Source organism: Scyliorhinus torazame, chromosome 16, assembly GCF_047496885.1.
Source record: "Scyliorhinus torazame isolate Kashiwa2021f chromosome 16, sScyTor2.1, whole genome shotgun sequence".
In the NCBI taxonomy this organism is placed as follows: domain Eukaryota; kingdom Metazoa; phylum Chordata; class Chondrichthyes; order Carcharhiniformes; family Scyliorhinidae; genus Scyliorhinus; species Scyliorhinus torazame.
Genome location: NC_092722.1, coordinates 40,754,805 through 40,769,372, shown reverse-complemented (window position 1 = coordinate 40,769,372; position 14,568 = coordinate 40,754,805). Strand labels below are relative to the sequence as shown.

Sequence of the window (14,568 nt, the reverse complement as noted above, 5' to 3'; positions counted from 1 at the left end):
CTTGGTCGGTGTTACAACACCCTGGGCTAGTGTACGGTCAATTCCAGCCCCACTTGACCTGGAGTCGCAACACAGGTGAAATTAGATTTTATTTAAAATACCCGAGGACTTTGGCTGAGCCCAATAAATTACAGTCACCCGGTTTGTCATTTGAACATGTACACTATTATAATTAAACTGACAGAAAATGTAACTGACTACATGACACCCCTTTCCCAAACTCCCTTTTTAACTACCCCCTCCCCCCTTTTCTAACTACACTTGCACAGGCAAACAACATAAGAGAGGAAAGGATGGTTGAGAAGGAAATAAATTATTGATAAACTAAAAGGAAAAAAGATTTGTTGCACAGGGATGACTTCTCGTTCATGTATTTTTGAAGTTCAGCTTTTCTTTTGGTGCTTCTTCCTGGTTTTCTCTGGCAAGATAGTCTATTTTCTTTGTAGATTCAGGATCATTTCAAGTTTACAGCAAAGCTGTGCCAGGCACACTCAGCTCTCTGAACAATAAAGCAGTTCTTTCAGCAAGAGAGACTGTTCCTTTCACTTAAGGTCTGAACATACTTTTTTTATTCGTTCATGGGATGTGGGCATTGCAGGCTGTGCCAGCATTTATTGCCCATCTCTAATTGCCCTTGGGGGGGCAGTTAAGAGTCAACCACATTGCTGTGGGTCTGGACTCATATGTAGGATGACAGATTTACTTCCCTAATGGACATTAGTGAACCAGATGGGTTTTTACGACAATCTACAATTTCTTGAATTCAAATTTCACCATCTGCAGTGGCAGGATTTGAACCTGGGTCCCCAGAGCATTATTCTGGGTCTCTGGTTTACTAGTCTAGTGACAATACCACTATGCCACCGCCTCCCCACTCTCAGAAAGCATCACGCAAGAACCAATCACTGACTATTGTAAGGCAGAACACTGTCCCTGGGCAACCCTGGATATTTTAATACTTTATATTTCTCAAGGAGATTATATTTAACCTGTGATTTTGCAACTTTTCAATGTGAGGAGGGCATGGGGTCCCCTTGAAGTATTAACATTACCAGCATCCAGAATCCAGGCCAGTGTTTTTCTTTTTTTTCATAAATTTACAGTACCCAATTTCTTTTTCCCAATTAAGGGGCAATTTAGCGTGGCCAATCCACCTAACCTGCACAACTTTGGGTTGTGGGGGTAAGACCCACGCAGACACGGGGAGAATGTGCAAACTCCGCATTGACAATGACCCGGGGCCAGGGTCAAACACGGGTCCTCAGCACCGTGACGCAGCAGTGCTAACCACTACATTACCGTGCCGCCCTATAGCCCAGTGTTTTTCAAACTTTTTTTTCCCTGGGACCCACTTTTGGCAACTTGTCAGCCTTTGAGACCCACGCTGGCCAACCTTCGAGCCCCACAACAGCCAACCTTCGCAACACACGCCGACCGACCTTCGCGACATACACCATGTTTGTTTAACTTTTAATGCGAAAGGGGGCCTGCTTTGTCCTCGCAATCTCAATTGAATCCAGTTGAAAGGAGGACAGGGCAATGTGCATATCAGGTGCAGATTTCAGCCAGTTTCTTTGTGCTGTCTTCATCTTTGTGAAAACTGAAAATCCAATCTCACACATTTAGGTCACGTGCAGGGCAATAGCAACAAAATGTGTGTTTTATTCAGCACTGGATAGTCCTGGGAGATGCTACACTAGAATGCTGACAGCCTTATGGATTTTTGGCATGTTTTTAATATGGTTTACTAGGCCAGCTGCAGCAATGTAGACCTGTAATTTTGAGTCAGCTCTTAGTTAATAACTGACTCTGAAGTCTATATCTCAAAAGGAATTTTTCACACACCACTTCTCTTTCAAATTCTGAAGCTTCTCTAATGTCCCAGTACTTCCCTGCATATAAAACACATGGGCTTTCCCACCTTATTTGCATTATCACATTGACAAAACCATACCTCAGGAAATCATCTTTATACTTCTACGTTCTGAGTTCAGTTTATTTTTTGAGGGCCATTAACCAGATGCCCTGGCGCTCTAAAACTACCACTGCTCTATCCTGCCCTGGACTCTCCTGTGCAGCTCTCTCCAGCAGATTCTGTTGTGAGAGCCTGTCCAATAGGTAAACTGCCTATCTTGAGCCTCTGTCCGTCTCTCACTTAAAAAAAAACATTGATCATCACAGTACACTTGCATTGCTTGCCAGCAGCTGGAAAATGGAAGCAGCTCTGCTCCCTGCCTAAGCAGCAAAAACACGTATCTGGACGGCACTTCACGTCAATTCCACGTGCAGGCACGTGATCTAGGGCGCGATTCTCCGACTCCCCACCAGGTCAGAGAATCGCTGGGGCTGGCGTGAATCCCGCCCCCACCGTGTCCCGAATTCTCCACCACCAGAGATTCAGCGGGGGTGGGAATCGCACCGTACCGGTCGGCGGAAATCGCGTCGGTCGGCGGGCCCACCCCCGGCAATTCTCGAGCCCGCGATGGGCCGAAGTCCCGCCGCTGTCAACCCTCGCCCGACGGCGTGGATTAAACATCTTTTAGGTTTAGCACAGGGGTTGTTTAGCACAGGGCTAAATCGCTGGCTTTGTAAGCAGACCAAGACAGGCCAGCAGCACGGTTCGATTCCCGTAACAGCCTCCCCGAACAGGCGCCGGAATGTGGCGACTAGGGGCTTTTCACAGTAACTTCATTTGAAGCCTACTTGTGACAATAAGCCTACTTGGGACAAGGCACGGGCAGGCTCCGGGGTCCTGGGGGGGGGGGGGGGGGCGATGCGATCTGGCCCCGGGGGGTGCCCCCACGGTGGCCTGACCCGCGGGCGGGTCTGTGCCATGGGGGCACTCTTTTTCTTCTGCCTTCGCCATGGTCTTCACTATGGCGGAGGCGGAAGAGACCCCCTCCCCTGCGCATGCACGGGGATGCAGTGAGCGGCCGCTGACGCACCCGCGCATGGGTCACCCGGCGAAGACCTCTCGACGCCGGCTGGCGTGGCGCCAAAGGCCTATCCCGCCAGCCGGCAGAGCAGAAACCACTCCGGCGCGGGCCTAGCCCCTCAAGGTGAGGGCTAGGCCCCTAAAGGTGCGGAGAATTCCTTTGGGGCGGCCCGATGCCGGAGTGGTTCCCGCCACTCCATTACGCCGGAACCCCCCGCCGGGTAGGGGAGAATCCCACCCCTAATCTCTGCGACCGCTTCTGGCCAGAAGACTCCACGTGGCCTAATATGTACCTCCATTTAAAAGACGGCAGCAGCCGCAATTCTCCATGTAAAAACCGGTAATGGCTGTTCGGCGCTTCCCATGTGACTGGGACCACTGCGGGAATGGCAGGACCGCTCACTCAGGGACCCTCCCGACACCCGTCCACGATCCACCCATGGGTCGCGATGCTGAGTTTGAAAACACTGATCTAAAACAATGAAGGAGCCACAGTTTTAATTTGATTGGATTGGATTTGTTTATCATCACGTGTACTGAGGTACAGTAGGGATGGAAGAGCTTACCTCTTGCTTGGTTGGAGTCAAACCTAATTCTCAAATGTGCCCTGACCAAGCAGGGGGCTCAGCCTCTCCTCCGTGTTTTTTTGCAGCCTATGGAAAATGATGAGGAAGAGCAATCTGTGAGAGCAGAATAGAAAAGTATTAATAGATTGCACCTTTCCACAGCTTCTTCCCACATAAGGCCCAATCATCCAAGGAAGCTGCGCATTGTGGAATAATTTGTCTCCTCATGTTTGGGTGTTTTCTTTACAAGAATGGATCCACTTTGTATTTTTTTTTATGAAAGTTCGAATTAAAAGCATTATCCAGCGTATCCGTAGCACAGTGGTTAGCACTGCTTCCTCACAGTGCCAGGGACCAGGGTTCGATTCCAGCTTTGAGTGACTCTCTGTGCGGAGATTGTATGTTCTCCCCGTGTCTGCGTGGGTTTCCTCCGGGTGCTCCGGTTTCCTCCCACAGTCCAAAGTTGTGCAGGTTAGGTGGATTGGCCATGATAAATTGCCCCAATGGTGTCCAAAGCTCTGCAGGGTACAGTGTTGCGGGATTGAGGTGGGGGGAGTGAGACTGGGTAGGGTGCTCTTTTAGAGGGTCGATGCAGACCTGACCTTCTTCTGCACTGTAGGGATTCTATGGCGCTAAATAGCGCTTGCCCAGAGAAAGAGGGAGGAAGAAAGGATTTGCATCATACTCTGTGTGACTTATCAAATGATAAGACTTTCAACACAGCCACCATGATGAGTAATTAAACTAAAATGGAGCCACCATTGTTCCGCAAACAGCAATGGAGTTAAATGATTGAGTTGTTCTTCCGTGATATTGGTGGAGGGAAGAATTTTGCCCAGGACATTGGGATTGCTGCCTACGCTTCGGATAGTACCTTTAATATCCATTAAAGCCAACAGAAAGTGCCTCAGATCAAGGTCTCACCTGAAAGATGGTGGGCTGGATTCTCCATTCCTGCCTCTAAGTGCTGATGCCAATGGAGGATCGGTGGTGTTTCACGACAGAAAAATCGGTGCGAAACCCACACCGATTCCGCTACCGGTGAGGGGCGAGCACCAGCACCACGTGAAACACCCGTGGATTGTGCGGAAAATGGTTGGAGAATCGGCGGGTCTGTGCTGGATATGCGCAGGGCTGGCAAGTTGCAGCTGGGTGTATGCCTACTCCCCACCCCCCCACACACACACGCACCGATCGTGCTGGAAAAGATGGCGCCGGCTGTACAGGACCGCGTACCCGCACACCCCGATCCCACAGCGTCTCTCCTGGTCATCCCCTACCACTCCACCCCCCCCCCCCCCCCGACCAGCGGCACGGATCTCAGTCGAGTGTGGCGGTGTTGGACACTGGCCCGGCTATCAGGACCTTGGCCCATCGGAGGCGGAACATCATGGGTGAGCCCGCTAATTCCAACGGGGCTGCGACCGCGCATGGCACCCATCTCGATAATGCCGATTTGGAGGGGGTGTAGCCTCACGACCCGGCGTCAAACTGCCGCCTGCTGCAATTTCATCATCGGGAGCCATTCTCTGCCCGATCTCCGTTCCCGATTTCGGAATCAGGCAACGGAGAATCCCGCACGGCATCTCTAACAGTGCAGTGCTAACTCAGTGTGGCACTGGCGTGTCAACCTGCATTGTACACTCAAGTCGACAACTTCTGAGGCAACCTGAGAGCGCCCTCAGTGGGTCTAGGGGGTTGTTCAGCAGCCGGTGTGGTTATGAAGCTATGCAGACGTGAAGATGCAGATCTGGTCCAACCAAGATGACCGGATGGTGGCAATCGGAACTGCACATTTAGACTTTGCCCCCAATGTTGCTGCTGATCTCTTCCCTCACCTAGTGGTGCCCAAAGCAGATGATGGGTTCCCATATCAAAGCTTTTTTTCCTGGAACAGGTCACTATTCTGTTGCCAGAGACTTATAGCTTGAGGGACACCACCCCGCATCGAGCCTAACTGACCAGGGAGTCTCTCCCGCTATTACCACCAGCCATTGGGGTGCTTTGGAAGGATTTTACAGGCTGACACACTCAACCTTTTTGACCACCTTATGAACGCACCTTCCTTGGCCATCAAGTCCCGGGGTGGGACTCCAACCCGGAGCTTCTGGCTCAGAGGCAGAGACGCTACCCACTGCGACACAAGGCCTCCTCCTGCCCCTGAGGTGGGTGAAGGAAAATCAGCCAGGCTTGCCACACCAGCCAGTGCCACTGCAAGATGCGGGTCTGTGCACATGGACAGGGTTGGACGGAGGAATAAGGCCTGGAGGCATTCTGAGTAGACTCTCGCGTCGGGGAGAAGCGCTGTTCCCGTGAAGCCGCATCTGAATCAAGAGTCTGCACCTTCAGGAGAGAAATGAAGTGGGATTAAAATCTCAGTGCAAGCACGCTAATAATAGTGGCAATCAGCTCCGTGCTGATTTCCAGGGAGAACTGTTTGAATAGCCAACTCCCACTTATGATCTCAAGCATTTGTTTGCTCCCTCGATTAAGGCCCAGTTGTTTCCATGGCAACAGCAACGTTTTTCATGTTCCCAGCCTCTTTAGCCGACTTGAGGATCTGTCACCAGCGGACGTGTTGCTCAGGGTGACGGCCCAGGCCAGGGCTTCGAGCTGGGAGTCGGCTTGTTACGGAGCGTGAGGAAAATGTCAGAGGTGCTGGGAGCAAAGGGTAGGGCTGCATGCGAAAGGGAGAGTCTGCGAGAAGGAGCCGATCACTGGATACCCGCACAGCACGGTTCCGGGGGGCTGGTCCCGATTACAGGCCCTGCCTCTACCAAGCATCTGGCATCCCGACTTTGACTCGCTGAATGAGGCCGACGTTTTTCCTCGGATCATTATAGCTTCCTGACTGCGCTGGAAGTGAATGACTTAATGTTCCCCAGCTGTGTGCGTTTGTCACACATTCTGCCTGTAATTAGCCAAAAAACACTTTAAAGGTTGCTTCGTACTGGCACTTGCTGTCACCACATGAGGAGTAAATCACTCGGGATGCTCAGAATAGAAGGTGCAGCCAGAGGCTGCCTGTAGTGTCTGTAGGAGTAGATTGCCCTGTAACAAATGTAGGAGATTATACTGTTTTATAAATGAGGCATTGCCCCATCTGATACCTTCCAGCTCAGCCTGAAATACAAAACGGTTCTGTTGTTAAATTGTCCCAATGAATTACTGCAAACTTCACTCCAGCAGTTTCACAACCATTCCATTATCTTCCAGCTTCGTCTGTCTCGGCTCCGCAAGCAATGGCAGAGAGCAGGAAATAGAATAAAGCATAGAATAGAATGAGAGAATGTTCCAGCACTGAAAGGGGGCCATTCAGCCCTGTCGTCTGCATTGTTTTATTCTTTCACAGGATGTGGGCCCATCCCGAATTTCCCTTGGGAAGGTGGTGGTGAACCGCAGCCTCGGACCACTGCAGTCCATGTGATGTAGGTACACGTACTGTGCTGTTAGGGAGGAAGCTCCAGGATTTTGGCCCAGCCACAGCGAAGGAACGGCAATATATTTCCAAGCCAGGATCGTGAGTGGTTTGGAGGGGAGCCTTAAGGTGGTGGTGCTCCCAGGTGTCTGCTGCCCTTGACCTTCCAGGTGGTAGAGGTCATGGGTTTTGGAAAGTATGGTCGAAGGAGCCTTGGTGAGTTGCTGCAGTGGATCTTATAGATAGTACACTCACGGATGTCACTGTGTGTCAATGGTGGCAGGAGTGATTGTTTAAGGTGGGGGGTGGGGTGCCAATCATAGGGCTGCTTTGTCCTGGATGGTGTCAAACTTCTTGAGTGTTGTTGAAGCTGTCAAATTAGTCCCATTCTCCTGCATTTATTCAAAACGGAGACAGCGCCATGGTAACGGCTCGGCGAGTGAATACATCACTCGGTGTAACTCTGAATAACGCTGATCAGGAGGCCCTAGCTTCAGTGCTCAGTTCCTCATCTTAGCCAAAGAGCATGTTTGGAGCGTGACTGGCCTCCGCACTAATGAATCAGAAATTATACAGCAGAGAGGAGACCATTCGAACCTCGTGCCTGTGCTGGCTCTTTGAGAGAACTGTCCAATTCTCATAGAATCCCTACAATGCAAAAGGAGGCCATTCGGCTCATTGGGTCTGCACCAACCCTCTAACAGAGCACTCAACCTAAGCGCACTTCCCCACCGTATCCCAATAACCCCTTAACCTAACCTGCACATCCCTGGACACGAAGAGGAAATTTATCATGGCCAATCCACCTAACCTGCACATCTTTAGATTGTGAGAGGGAACCGGAGCACCCGGAGGAAACCCACGCAGACACGGGAAGAAAGTGCAAACTCCACACAGGCAGTCACCTGAGACTGGAATTGAACCCGGGTCCCAGGTATTGTGAGGCAGCAGTGCTAGCCACCGTGCCGCCCTCCCTCGCTCCATCACACAGCCACTTTTCTCCTTCAAATCTTTATCAATTCACTTCTGAAAGTGGTTCGTCAATCAGATTCCATCACCCTTTCTAGCAGTACAATCCAGACCATAACCATCACTGTCTCAAAAACATTTTTCTCATTTCACCTCTGGTTCCCTTAAATCTGTGCCTGTGTGCCATTGGCAATTTCATCTTATTTATTGCATCAAAACTCTTCATGATTTTGACCTTTGTCAAGTCTCCCTGTAATCTTCTCTGCTCGAAGGAGAGCAAGCCCAGTCTTTCCAGTCTCTCAACGGAAATAAAGCCCCTCATCACTGGCACCATTTTAGTCAATCAGCACCTTTACTAAGACTTGGCATCCTTCCTGATATATGACGCCCTGAATTGCCCTTCATGCTCCAGCCTTGGCCTCACCATTGCTTGAAGAGGTTCAGCATAACTTCCCTGCTGTTGTCCCCCTAATCATCTAGATAGGAATAATATGATCAGGGATGGTCAGCATGGCTTTGTGAAGGGTAGGTCATGCCTCACAAACCTTATTGAGTTCTTTGAGAAGGTGACTGAACAGGTAGATGAGGGTAGAGCAGTTGATGTGGTGTATATGGATTTCAGCAAAGCGTTTGATAATGTTCCCCACGGTAGGCTATTGCAGAAAATACAGAGGTTGGGGATTGAGGGTGATTTAGAGATGTGGATCAGAAATTGGCTAGCTGAAAGAAGACAGAGGGTGGTGGTTGATGGGAAATGTTCAGAATGGAGTACAGTCACAAGTGGAGTACCACAAGGATCTGTTCTGGGGCCGTTGCTGTTTGTCATTTTTATCAATGACCTAGAGGAAGGCGCAGAAGGGTGGGTGAGTAAATTTGCAGACGATACTAAAGTCGGTGGTGTTGTCGATAGTGTAGAAGGATGTAGCAGGTTACAGAGGGATATAGATCAGCTGCAGAGCTGGGCTGAGAGGTGGCAAATGGAGTTTAATGTAGAGAAGTGTGAGGTGATTCACTTTGGAAGGAATAACAGGAATGCGGAATATTTGGCTAATGGTAAAGTTCTTGAAAGTGTGGATGAGCAGAGGGATCTAGGTGTCCATGTACATAGATCCCTGAAAGTTGCCACCCAGGTTGATAGGGTTGTGAAGAAGGCCTATGGAGTGTTGGCCTTTATTGGTAGAGGGATTGAGTTCCGGAGTCGAGAGGTCATGTTGCAGCTGTACAGAACTCTGGTACGGCCGCATTTGGAGTATTGCGTACAGTTCTGGTCACCGCATTATAGGAAGGACGTGGAGGCTTTGGAGCGGGTGCAGAGGAGATTTACCAGGATGTTGCCTGGTATGGAGGGAAAATCTTATGAGGAAAGGCTGATGGACTTGAGGTTGTTTTCGTTGGAGAGAAGAAGGTTAAGAGGAGACTTAATAGAGGCATACAAAATAATCAGGGGGTTGGATAGGGTGGACAGTGAGAGCCTTCTCCCGCGGATGGAAATGGCTGGCACGAGGGGAAATAACTTTAAACTGAGGGGTAATAGATATAGGACAGAGGTCAGAGGTAGGTTCTTTACGCAAAGAGTAGTGAGGCCGTGGAATGCCCTACCTGCTACAGTAGTGAACTCGCCAACATTGAGGGCATTTAAACGTTTATTGGATAAACATATGGATGATAATGGCATAGTGTAAGTTAGATGGCTTTTGTTTCGGTGCAACATCGTGGGCCGAAGGGCCTGTACTGCGCTGTATTGTTCTATGTTCTATGCCCCTATCAATGAAGCCAAGCTCCCATAGGCTTTTTCACAGCCTTCACAGCTTGCCCTCACACCTTCAAACATTTTTCAGTTCCTCCACCCCCTTTTAGATTGGACCATTTGTTTACATTCACCTCTCCTAATTCTTTCTTCCAAAACTGACTCGCTTCATCTTCTTGCTCACTAGATTTTGTTTATCAAAGCCCGTAACTTCCTCAGACCTGCAATTTACGGCGGATTTTCCCTCTCAACGGACTTACCCACTTTGATTTCCAACGCCCCTGTCTTGCCGAACCTTCCTCACTCAGGCAGGGTGAGACAGGAGCAGGGAAGTGCTTCCCCCCTCCCCGGCTACATTGGTGAGGAGTAACTGGGGCGCAGGGAAGACCGGAACGCACCTTTTTTACGGCACTAGCTGCCGTAAAGCAGGTGTTCACAGGGACAATTTAAAGGAAGAAGGTAAGTTTCAAAGGTAGGTGTTTCAGACCGGAGGTGGAGGGGGAATCGAATCGGAGCATTGTGGGGGGGAGGGGGGGGAGGGAGGTTGTGTCAGATTGGGCTGGGTTGGGGGGGGGAGGGTTGAATTGTACTGGGGCAGGGTGGTTAGTCCAGGAAGGGCGGGTGTAAGGGGATCTTCGGGTCAGGGTGTGGGGCAGGAGGGGTTGGGGTGGTCAGTCCTCAAGGGAATGGGGAATTCGGTCGGGGGTGGGGGTGGGGGTTGGATTGCACCGGGGGGGAGGGGGGTCGATCCGGAGGGGAAGGTCAGTCCTCGAGGGGCAGCAGTTGGATCACACCGGAGGGAGAGGGGAGGGACTGGGGGTGCGGTGGGGTGCTGGATCCCCTGGGGATTGTATGACCTTAAGGGTCATCTGGACTTGAAACGTTAGCTCTTTTCTCTCCCTACAGATGCTGCCAGATCTGCTGAGATTTTCCAGCATTTCCTTTTTGGTTTCCGATTCCAGCATCCGCAGTAATTTGCTTTTATCTACAGTTATGGGCTCATGTTCCTGCCTATTTCACCGGTCTTACTGTGTCCCCCTGAAGTCTATTATTGACCCCTCTCTGTTTACTGCATCTCTGAGTTTGGTGTCATCTGCGAACAGTGAAATTATGCCCTTTACATATCCGTCAAAACGGGCATGACCCCAACATTGACTGCTGAGAAACACCATTGCACATTTGCTTGTGTGAACAAAGATGATTCATCACTAATCTGCTTTCGGTCTGCCTTTGGTCTTTCAGGGGCTTAAGGGGTATGGGGAGTGGGCGGAAAAAGATCAGCCATTATCATATTGAATGGTGAAACAAGCTTGATGGGCCGTATGTAGCAGCCAAATCTTGCTCCTTTTTCTTGTGATCTTTTGTTCTTGTGTTCCTTCACCAATGGCTTATTCCTGCAGCCTATACGCCTTTAATTCCAAAGGCTTCAATTTTGCCAACAAGTGTATTTTGCAGTACCTTATCTACACATTTGAAAGTTCATACACTCCAAATCAACTGCACTATCCTCATCAGCCCTCCTCTCTTGGTACTTCATCAAAGAACCAGTCATTTAGTCAAACGCAGTTTGCCTTTTACATACCTGCTTGGGCCAAATCCCCTTCCAACTCACTGGAATGATCCCTTCGCCAGTTGAGTATTTTCACATTTGAATGCTGCTTGTCATTTTCTACAATTACCTTGAGCCTCATTTTATTGTGATCACTGTTTCCAGACGCTCCCCCACTTACCCACTTTCCACATTTAATTCCTTAGAAGCAGATCCAGCGCTGCTTCCTCCCTCGCTGAGGTTGTGCTGCATCTTGCTGGTCAAAAAAGCTCTCAGAAAAGGGTAAAGCCCTTTGACGTGTGCTTGGACATGAGGAGCAGTCTCGGCAAAGATGACATACAGACAGTCTGGGATAGGATTGTATATACCTGGGGTAGAACTTGTCCTCAATATCCCACAACCTTAGCACCCCTGCTCCCACACCATTGCATTGCGCCTCTGACATCCTGCTACAAGACTAAAAAAATAATTTTTTAATAACTTGTTTTCCCCTAAGCATTAGGTAAAATGCCTGTCACAGCTGAGGAATCGAAATTAATTCAGTTTTGAATAAGTTTAAAAGAAATTGTGTTGGTTGACTACACTGACGCTGCAAACTATATTCCTGCAGCTCTGATTGTGAGCATGTGGCTGCGTGTCGGAGAGGTGTCTCTGATTGTGAGCAGTGTACCGTGGATTGTCAGCAAATGCTTGTGAAGGGCACCTTTTGCTGACAGTGAACCCCCAACTTCTTACCCAGTCTCTCCTCCTAACTCATCCCTCCGAAAATGGGAAAGCCATTAATCAGCCCTACTTGAGCGGTTGGTGTCAGTGCTGCTCCCTGCCCTGGTCCATTCTGGGAGGAATGACATGGCTGGTTTAGAATCAGCGTGGATGCAAAACTGATCTTGTACTTTCTGTGCCACGAGTGTGACACACACTCACTCGGTCAGTGTTGACCGACGTCGTATTATCAGCATCAGCTGTGTTTGACAATTTTCTGCACTTTTCTTCCCTCATCTTCTAAAGGTGTTGGCTCCTGTTGGGTGGGGTCCGGCTCCTTTGGTGCTGATTGGCTTCTGGATCCTTTCCCAAGGCTCATTTCATTCCAAAAGCGGGCAGGCTATTTATTGATGGAAGGCATCACAGTCATGCCGAACTGATCGTCACAAACACATTCACGCATAAGACACACATTCACACATAAGATGCACATTCACGCAGCACAGTGGCACAATGGTTAGCATTGATGCTTCATAGAGCCAGAAACCCGGGTTTGATTCTGGCCTCAGGTGACTGTGTGGAGTTTGCACGTTCTCTCCGTGTCTGCGTGGGTTTCCTCCGGGTGCTCTGGTTTCCTCCCACAGTCCAAAGATGTGCAGGTTAGGTGGATTGGCCATGCTAATATTGCCCAAATGTTAGGTGGGGTTAGGGGGATAGGAGCGGGGGTCTGGGCCTAGGTAAGATGCTCTATTGGAGTAAGGACCAGTGCATACTCGATGGGCTGAATGGTCTCCTTCTGCACCATACGGACTCTGATAAAAACACGCAGACATATATACATAGACACACACACTTTACACACAAATTCACACTGGATCCCTGGTCAGTGATCAGCAGGAGGAACCAGGGCTGATTTTCTGTTCCAGAGCCCAGGGCTGCTCATGCCCCTGACTGAAATGAGGCAGCTTAATACTGAGTTGAGAAAAAAATTAGGACCGAATGGCTCACTGGCAACCTGCAATTATAAGCAGAGCCACAAGTGACGCTGCTGAGGGAGTGTTTAAACTCTCTCAGCTAATGCCATTTTATTGCCACCTTGCAATGATTCCAGTGCAGATCATGAGCACTAGTATTGAAATAAAATCCCGCCCCGAGTGCTGAGGCGAATTCACGCTCCCAGACTGGAGACAAGGCTGTAAAATGGGTCCACGCTCTCTCCATGCAGGGCTTCCCGCTTGGATGCTTTGTATTCCAAAACGTCTAACCTCTCTAATAACTAGTACTAAATTAACAGTGAATCTAATAAACCAACGGGCGGCACAGTGCTACTGCTACCTACGCCGCTGAGGACCTGGGTTCGATCCCGGTCCCGGGTCACTGTCTGTGTGGAGTTTGCACAATCTCCCCATGTCTGCATGGGCTTCACCTCCATAACCCAAAGATGTGCAGCGTAGGTGGATTGGCCATGCTAAATTGCCCCTTAATTGGAAAAAAATAATTGGGTACTCTAAATTTATTTATTTTTAAAAATCTAATAAACCAGAGCTCAGGGCCAGATGCTGGTGCTCAATGTTTAGAATAGGAATTGGAATCCAAAAGTTAAATGGCCGATAGATATAAAATGGAAGCATGCTGCTTTTAATAAAAGTGGTGATTGATTGGAAGCACTGCTTTGATATAAATACAGAAATGTTAGTTTGATGGATAGCATCTGATCTGTGCTACTGCAGCAGATATTCAGGCGTGATCAGTTGAAGTTTTCTTGGCTGGGAAGGGATTTAAATAAAGAAGTTAATTAAAATATGAATAATATATTTTTAGAACGGTGTTAAGTGGTACTTTCAATCCATAATCGACGTTTGACATGAGCAGTGTTCCTGTGTGATAGCCACACACATCAATACGGTTTCATTGTTCAGAGACTCCCTGAATAGGGGCTGTAATCTGAATGTGAACAGCTGACCCCTCTAATGCACAGTGTATTCGGGTCATAGGGTCAGACTTTCAATACCGAGGGGTTGCTCAAGTTGGGAATATAGAGGCCCCGTCACACACAGATTTCACTCTCAGGAGGAATTTTGGAGGTGGCCAGGGAGGCAGGCGAATGCCATGGAGGACTGGTTAGAAGGCGTGCTGCTGTTCTCTGAAACTTTGGATAGGGAATGGATTCCAGGAGTGAATCGCACGGGTGCCAAACACAAATCTGCCAGGTCATTTGAAAATGGCTTTATAAAAGGCCCGCCAGCCCTAATTTCTCAAACCCCACCCACCCAAATAACCCCAATCCACCTCACACCCCTCCCATGCCCCTCATGCCCCATGCCACCTCCATAGCCATTCATCCAGTATCCACTATGGGCAGACCTCAGGAACCATGTGGAAGTAAAATAAATAAACTTCTAACAATATTATAGAGTTCTCACTCATACACACCTGATACAGAAATGACATTCACAGTTAGGAAACCTATTCAAAAAATTTTAATCCCCTCAGGCGGTCAACCTGTTACAGAAGTAAACAAGCTTCTATTCAGTTATCACATCAAAGACAGTTAATCCTTTAATAGCCCCTTAAAACTGTCAAACAAATGTGAGCTCAGATAAGTGGTTTTGGTTTTTTGGAAGTCAGACAAGCATTCATAATGTAATAAAAGCACTTGGGAAATATCGACAATGAAGTCTA

At 49.0% G+C, this 14,568-nt stretch overlaps 1 protein-coding gene and 1 long non-coding RNA gene across 9 annotated transcripts in view; one reads left to right on the top strand and one right to left on the bottom strand.

Moving 5' to 3' along the window:
• The window catches only part of LOC140392771 (uncharacterized), a 41,051-nt gene extending 31,019 nt beyond the window's left edge, over positions 1-10,032 (bottom strand). For 2 of the 3 annotated variants that reach the window (XR_011935425.1, XR_011935423.1), the window contains exons 1-2: positions 9,896-10,032; positions 3,502-3,615 (exon numbers count right to left, since the gene is read on the bottom strand). This is a non-coding gene — a long non-coding RNA (uncharacterized lncRNA). The remainder of the gene's footprint in view (positions 1-3,501; positions 3,616-9,895) is intronic. The other variant, XR_011935424.1, reaches the window with a different exon arrangement.
• The window catches only part of kazna (kazrin, periplakin interacting protein a), a 798,970-nt gene that overhangs the window by 698,871 nt on the left and 85,531 nt on the right, over positions 1-14,568 (top strand). The window lies entirely within an intron of this gene.